Source organism: Schistocerca serialis, chromosome 4 (genome assembly GCF_023864345.2).
Source record: "Schistocerca serialis cubense isolate TAMUIC-IGC-003099 chromosome 4, iqSchSeri2.2, whole genome shotgun sequence".
Lineage (NCBI taxonomy): Eukaryota > Metazoa > Arthropoda > Insecta > Orthoptera > Acrididae > Schistocerca > Schistocerca serialis.
Window position 1 is genome coordinate 476,396,916 of NC_064641.1, and position 9,159 is coordinate 476,406,074.

The window sequence follows — 9,159 nt, forward strand, 5'->3', positions numbered from 1 at the left end:
CGGAGCACACAGCATATGTCCAAGGAGCAAAACCATGTAGTTCAAAAATATTAGTGGAAGAAAGTTTAATCAAAAATAGACAATTTCAAACGTTTACTACTGAACGGAAATCAGTACACCCAGTAGTATTCATAAAAAGCTTTAAAAATATCTTGCCCAGTGTGTGGAACGAAACACAGAAAATTCAATACGTAATGTCGTACATTCAAGGTGATGCAGCGTTGTGGGCTACAGAAGTAGCAGACAGCTGCATGACATATGAACAGTTCGAAAGGGCATTTCTATCGAAATATTGGTCGCCTTGTATACAAGAGCGGCTAAGAAAAGAAGTATATAATCCCGAACCGTACTCACCTCGTCTGGGGAATTTGAGACGGTATTTTGAAAAATATATAAACAAAACACGCTACTGGGACGAGCCTATATCACCAAGAGACATAATAAGACTACTAAAATCACATTTACCCATTCATATCAAAGAGAAATTAATACACGTACCAGAAAGCGATATGGAAAACTTCCTGTCTGTTCTAGATTCTATAGACTTGATACAGGAAGACGCAAAATCAGCATGTGATCACTCGCGGAATAATGGGTCAGGATGTAAACATGACAGAAATAGTAGTGCACAAAACGACAACCATGGAAATGGTGGGGGTGGTAACAAGCGGCAAGAACATTCTCAAAATGGTAGTAATGGTAGAGGCCAGAACGGGTATGGACAAACAACCTATAACAAAAGGCGTCGATTTGACGACCGGTACGAATCTGGAATGTCAGGGACCAACCGCGGGAAAAATGCGCGAGGTCAGTGGCAGAGCAATTATAGTGATAGTAATCGAAATTGGCAGCAAAATCAGCGAAGAAGCCCAGAGCGACAGGGTAATGACCGGTATGACAACAATAGACCACCGCCGCAAAACGCGCCTATTGCGCAGCCGTGGCGGCCGACAAATCAGAGTGTACATATAGTGGAGGTCGCGGACAATAGCCTTCCAAGTACTTCACAAGTAACTAATTCAACAAACTAGAATCGGCCTCGATATGCTCTCCATCGATGGCCGAGGGATGGAGTGAGAGCAACACGAGTGATAATAATATACCTGGGATACGTATGCTGCGATACAACGATGGTGTCAGTATGGATAAAGATCTACTGAACGAACCACACGAATGTAAGAAAGATAATAACGAAAATGTGCAAGCTATTATCGAAGCGAAAATCAATGATGTTGCAGTGAATATAATCATCGACACAGGTGCCTCAGTAAGTGTAATGAGTATGGAGTTATTTAAGGCACTGGGAAAAGGACATAGCATTCCGACTTTCCCGGTTAATAATTGTAAGGTGTCTGGAGCCATTGGTGCACAGAGCCAATCAGTTAAGTACCAGGTGCAGGTGGAGATTTGTAAGGAGGGCGAAGCCATAGTGAGCTCGTTCCTCGTTGTTAAAGGATTGAAGGTGGCCTGCATTCTGGGAGTAGATTTTCTCCGTGAGAGGGATGCATTGGTCGACCTCTCCTTGGGGAAATTAAGCATAGTTAATAGGGGTAGGAGGATTGAGTTATCTATGATGAAATCGAAGGAGGTACTTGTGGCGTGTTGTAATCGAATCAATATCAAGGGTAGGAACCCTTGGGTACTACACCTTGATGATTTGTCACCTGCAGCAGACCTCTATTACCCGAATTTAGAGGATCGAAATTTTGAAACAAATGTTGAGGCATTTCAAACCAAAGTGCAGGAATCTGAAGGTTTAAGCGATAAACAAAAGCAACAGTTGACGCAGCTGCTATCGGAATACACTATGGTATTTACCGACCGACCAGGAATAGTCAAAGGGTACCACTATCACATAGAGGTGATGCCCCACAAAACATACTGTCGCGCAACTTACTCCATCCCTTGGTTGAGGAGGGAATTAGTAGCTAAAGAGATTCGGAAGATGTTAGATTGGGATATCATTGAGCCCTCCTTATCTCCATACAGTAGTCCTCTTGTAGCAGTGGCGAAAGCCAATGGAAAAATCAGGCTAGTGTTAGATGCGAGGGACATTAACAAAATTATCATACCTGTCCGGACTCGCCCTGAGAATTTAGATGAGCAGATACAACGATTTCATGGAGCACAGTACTTGACATCGGTCGATCTGAAAAGTTCATATTGGCAAATTCCCCTTACACCGGAATCCAGGAAGTACACAGCTTTCATATTCGGAGGGCGGAGTTACCAATTCAAGGTACTTCCCTTCGGATTGAATGTGAGTGCTGGAGTGTTTATTACTGCACTAGATACGGTACTGGGTCCAGACTTATTAGAAAAAATCACTGTATATGTTGATGATCTGGTAATCGCTACTGCTACTTGGGACGAACATATGGAATTGTTGCGTAGAGTACTAGAGAGATTTAAGCAAGCAGGTGTGACAGCAAACCTAGAAAAGTCAAAATTTGGACGAAATAAAATTAAATTTTTAGGCCATCTTATTACACCACTTGGTATATGCCCAGACAACAAAAAACTAGAGACGATCCGAGAATTTCCAAGCCCCCGCACTAAGAGGCAATTGAAAGCGTTCCTTGGGCTCACGTCTTTTTTCAGGAGGTTCGTGCCCAATCAGTTGTTAAATGACGCGTCGCTACTAAATCTGCTACGAAAAAGTGTGCAGTGGGTTTGAACTGACAAATGTCAACAAGCTTTTGAAGCGATTAAAACCGCCCTACTGAATGCAAATATTTTGCAGCACCCAGATCTGTCAAAAGATTTTTGTCTTGCGACCGATTCATGTTCCTATGGCCTGGGAGCGTGCTTATTTCAGTGGGAGGAAGGAAACGACCCGACAACAATAAAGATTATCGGCTTCGCCAGTAGGACTTTAACTAGCTGCGAGAGAGCCTACTCGGCAACCGAACTGGAAGCACTTGCAGTAGTCTGGGCTGTGAAAACGTTTAATTATTATTTACAAGGGAAGGAGATTAAAGTGTATAGTGACCACCAGGCGTTAAGTTTTTTGATGTCACGCAAACTATTCCATACCAGACTGAGGAGATGGATGCTTGTCTTACAAGAATACCGGATAAAGATTATGTACATAAAAGGCCAAGATAACGTAATAGCGGATGCTCTGTCGCGACTGCCGGTAGGATTACCGGATTTAGCAGAAATGTTAGAGCAATCCGCGGAGTATAAAGTGCTGTTAGTGCGTGACAATACTTACATGAAGGATTTTTTATATATATGTAAAAACATGTACGAATTACAAAGGGCAGATCCGATGTGGAAAAAAATCATTAATAATATTGAAGAGGGTGTTAACAATAGAGATGAGCAAGGTTTTAAAATAGTGAACCATATTTTGTATCATAAACTTAGTACGAAAGAAGACTGCTGGGCAGTATGTATACCTAACCAGTCGGTAAAAGTTATGATATGGCACACGCACTTGGCATGGGGCCATGCAGGGATTGGAAAGTGTGCAGAGATCATGGCGAGATACTGCTACTTTCCCCGTATGAAACACCAGATTCAGGCAACAGTTAGAACTTGCGTGATATGTCAAAAAGCAAAGCATTATAATAGATCCACTAAGTTTGAGCTACATCCCATAGTTCCACTCAGGCCGCTTCAAATAGTATCTGTGGATGTAGCCGGTCCTTATCCCATGGCCAGAGGAGGTATGAAATATATACTGGCCATGTACGATATTTTTTCCAAATACTTGGCAATTTATTGCATAAAATCAGCTACTGCCAAAACCATGGTCAGGCGGATCAGTCAAGAATACTTGCCTCAAGTGGGAAAACCCGAAGCCATAACGACTGATAATGCTTCTTATTTCACGGGTCGAACTTGGAAAAATTACCTACGGGAACAAAATATACAGCATATTCTGGTATCCCGGTTCCATCCCGAAGCCAGTCTAGTTGAAAGAATATTCAGAGAATTGAATAAGTTCCTTAGAATCTACATAGGGAACCAACATACAAAATGGCCAGGGCTAATACCGAAATTTGTAGAAATACACAATTTAACACCCCATTCAAGTACAGGCTATCCACCGGTAGAGATATTGAAGGGATTTAATGAGACACCGAATGAATGGCTCACGCCTTTGCCGAGACTACCAGTCAAGGCAGAAACAAGGGAGGAAAAGATGAAAAAGATATGGAACAGACTAACCAGCTGTGCGGCAAAGAGGAAAAGGAAGTACGACCGAGGTGTAACTAACGAACAGAAATATAATGTAGGAGATCTAGTACTTATTCGTAACCACGCTAAATCCTCAGCCACCTTAAAACAGAATAGTAAGTGGCAATTGCTATATTCAGGGCCTTTTGAAGTAATAAGCGTGCCACACGAATGTAGCTATTTGTTAGCACATCCCCATACGGGGAAGATCAAAGGATTGTATCCGCGTAAAGATGTGAAGTTATTTATTCAGTGACATATCACATATAAAGAGTAATAGTTGTAAGAAGATTTTAATTGTGTTTTAGAATATAAGTATGTTAGTATTAAGAAAGAAATTTGTGTGTAATGAAACTTGGAGGAAGTGGATTCAGAAAGTAGGCAATAGCTTACACAGGAAAGATTTTGTTTACAGACAATGAGAGCCATTTAAAAATTATAGGCTCATTAAGCAACGAACAATCTTCTTGTTGATAAAGTGAGGATTAATTTCTTGAATCATTATACAAAGGATTAATTTCTTGAACCATTTTCTATGTGTAGTATGTAAGTGCAATTAATGATGCAATCTAATATAGTAAGGTAACTGTTGTAATTGTATTAGGATAAGGAACCCTGAGAGAGAGAGTCTTGACTAGCCAAACATGGACTCTGTAATATGCAACAATTATGTGATGTTTGCTGCCAGTAGTGATATGAGAACGACACTGGAGCATAAGCTAAAAACAAGCCCGTTCCGTGGAAAATCCGCTTTGTATATAACAATGCTTCAATTGAAGCCTGTGTACTTGGTACACGCCCTTGAATATTCATTACGCGATACGCGAATTAAGTCAACCAATGTGGAACCTACACTGTAGTCATATAGGAAAAATTATCAAAAATAATGCGAGTGCTAAATGAAGAATTTATTGATCAATATGCCCAAGTCAAGCTGTCATGCACATGGTAAAATCTGTTTGATAGATGGGTGATAACCAGGCAAGCTACACTGATAAGAAAATTAAAAAATTTTTACAAAAGGGCTGTATACGCCTAGTAACAATATGAAAAGTGTGTTGTGATAAGGTAAAAACAAATAGACGCCATGTAGATGAGAGTGAGTATGCGAAGAACAGTTAAAAGGTATTAAAAAATAAACTGTGTGCATAAATAATGGAGGAAAGGACGGAATATTGTGTGTAGCAGGGACAGAAAATGACTGTTGTATCTGCACCAATATATACGTCGATAAGTCTAGTGTTGAGTGACAGACTGTCCCAGTGCAGTGCTCAACGAACAATAGACAGTGTATAAAAACAGTAGCTATTGATCCGTTCGGAGTCGAGTTAAACGAACATCGCTCGACGGGGACATTTAGTATGTGTGTTACGAAACATGTTCACGTGTTGAAAGACGCTCTGGCAGTGTACCAACCGTGGAGTGAGTGAAAATGTGTAGTACAATGTGCGAGTGACGAACCTTGAATACCAGTGTCACAATGCCACAAGAAACCTATTATCACGCCAAACCATCCTGTGCATACCAGTGAAGCGACGGCTTACTGAACAATAAACGCTTTTAACAAGTTGCATCTTCTTCCACAGCTAGTAATCTGTGCCCTTAAAGACAGTACACCGTTGTGGAATGTTTGTTTCATGCGCTACAACGGGGAGCCATGCGGAGAAGCCGAGACGAGTGCCGTGCCGCCAGCCAGCCGGTCGCGGTAAACCACTGCCACTCGCCGACATCGGCGAATGGTTCGCCGCGGTTCGCGACTGCTTGGGCGCCACGTCAGCACGACGTCGCTGTTACTGAGAGCCGGTCGTCGAACCCAGCGGCCGTCGGCACGCGGCGTTCCAGACGACGCTACTCAACAACTGCTTCGCGCCGCCAGTTCCGTACAACATTGTTGTCATTCAAATGAACTATCAAAGATGTGTTTAATGCACTAACATGAATAGGGTTAGGTGGACACGAAATGACGTGACAAACATTTGTTTTTTCTTGAGTTATTCAATACGGACTCAAAGTATTCATTGGCTCAGTGATATATAGATATAATATGTTTTCGTCATGTTAATGAAGTATACTCGCATGAATGCTGGACATTTTAAACCAATTGTCGCGAGTAATGCAAGGACGATTCATGATACTACTGTAAAAATGTGTAACAAGTGACTTTCATTACAATCCAAAACACAAATATTATATGGGTAACAAAGAGACTAAAGGTTTAACATGCTCTCACAAATAGCCTTTGTTATATGTGAACATTGGATAGAATCTGAACTTTTTGTGATCAAACTGGGTATTAAAACAAACCAGACGAGATGACCGTGGCTCCGGCGCAGTTTTCCCAGGTTTTCTGATCGCACGTAGCCCGAATGGGGGAGCCAAATAAATGTAATGACCCTGGGACTAGGTTGACGGTCACCTCGCAAAGTGAAAGAACAGTATAAAAAGTGTAATTAAACCTACAGTGTAAAAGAACTAAAAAGTGTAAAGTGAATGATCCAACCAAGGTAACAGACAATAACCAAACAGACGTTAGTGGCAGCATATTGCCGAACATTTCCAACGTTAGTCAATTGCTGCCAGGGGGCATTGTAACGTCGAGAGAAACAAAAACAATATATTATGTAGTAATTAGAGAATTAGATGTATCATATTGTGTCATTGTATAAAATTACGTATTTTTTTTATTATTTATTTCTGAAAACGTCTGCGTCGGCGAGTAATAAAACCGACACAGAAGATAAATGTTAAACAGAGATTAAAAAAGGAACTAGTATATAATACGTGTTGAATATGAATGTCTTTGTCATCTTAATTTGGAAGTTGTGCGAGTAAGATCTCCTGTTGTTGTCGTAGAGAACGCCAATGTAGCATTCTTTTGTCGAGACTAAGCAATGTACGCCATTACGTGTGAATTCACAAAGGTCTGTAATCACTGAGATATTTAAAGGTTTTAATAGAGGTGTTTAAATGAAAACTTGTATTATTTATTGTTAAGCTTGCTTGCATATTATCCTATCCTGTTGAGACATTTTTCAGTTATATAAATATTATCTGTGGTGCTGAGCTGCGTGGAGAACGAAGAGCCGCTGCCGCGGCGTATTTAAACGACTTACAATATAGTCGAGCATACCGCAAGGAAGCGGTAAAATAATAGTAAAAATAATATTATTTCTTTTAGCTCCCAGACTGGCAGTGAAGATCAGCAGATTTTATGATGTGTTGCAGATTGACGCGGGCTGCTGATAGGATATAATTTACAGTGCAAATAATTTAATGTACCTTCAGAATCTGATAGGAATCTTGCTGTGCTCCGTTCTGATCTGGCAAACTTTATAGTGACAACGTATTTTTTAATGAGAGTCTCATGTTCTTGGGCTAGTCGTGGTATGAAATAGCATTTTAACGAGAAATAAAATCCACTGCGAACTTGTGTTTTTGAACGATCACACGAACTGTAACATCAGTGTTCATAACAAAGTAATTTCAACTTTTAATCACTATGAAGTAGGGAAGATATATTGATTCTTAGCATGAGTTGCAGTTATGAAAAATCGTTCCTTAAATTGTAGGCCAGATACAGAACAATAAGACTTCCATATATACATTCTATTCCGCTAAAAGGTAATGATGATAAAGAAAAGCAAAGCACAGCATTGCTAAAAGTATTTCACGTAACTCTTTTCGTAAATGTGTTGTTACAAAGAGAATAAATAAACCAAAGAGCAACAATTTTACAATCCGCGAGAGAGTTGGACGTGAAAGTGCTTAACTGCCCAGCGTGACAGATGCAATGCCGTGAAGTGTGCACGCATAACTACAAACCATTGCAAGTGCATCTAACAAGGTTCTCAATCTTATACTGATGTCACATGGCTATGTAAAATAGGAACTGAGTCGACCTCTGGGAAATTGTATAGTGTCCCAGAAATAGTTAATGCTCGCTTTCTTGATGTCTCAGCTTGTATGCACAGTAATTCTTGTCTTTAACAGTACCTGTTTACAAAAATAGCGCAGAATAACATCGTATGCAGTCTTCCTAGCGGTCCTAACGTGGTACCCCGTCCATCATATGTTACCCTTCCTGCTTTCAACACACACACGTTCCCACCGTTATGTAGAGACTCCTATATTCCAGCACAAAAGAATGTCTTGTGAATGAAACGAGCACTATCATTGGCTCTTATCGAATTTAGCCACAGAATTACTGATGCTGCTGGTATCGAAGCACTGTCTGCCTTTACTTTCTTTCTGCAGACGAGACTTTCAGTGGGAAAAAAACTATTTTATACAGATCACCATATTGCAGCGACAATTAAACCCTGCAAAGTGCCCCTATATATCGTCAAATACAGAAGTACTCTTACTCAATTACACTGCTCTCCCACTGAGGACAGGAACTTGAATATTAGAGCGTGAAACCGATCTCAACCCAGCAATAAATCACCGTGTACCATGTCGATGTAATAAACATACATTCTTATCCTACACTATACAAAATCATCCGTTTTATGTCATTCGTACATATACCGTGAAGACAGACAGCATCAGATATACCCCTCGCAGCACTAGATATTTCCCTGTGAGGTCGGCAGTCATCCACCCCCAACAGGCGACCAGAGCACCCTCAGCGGTCTGAAGTCACTCTCATAACTATTCTACAAACTCGGGCTCGCTTCCCCTTGGCACAAAAGCGTTACTGTTTCTGGTCAGGACCTGCTTGCTTGCTTGCTTTTCTACACCCATCTCCAGACTCTTGGGTTACAAGAAGACATGTATTTTCTCATGGTTTGCCATAATATTATACCATTTTCGAGGTACTTCTCGATATCAAGCACACAGCAGTAGCCTACCGATCGCTCATGCAACATGATTCTGAAGATATAGACTGGAAATTATTTCTCTACAAACCTGAAACCTTAGCGCTTATTCTACCTGCGAAGATCTTTACGTGAGAACTTGAAACAAATAGAG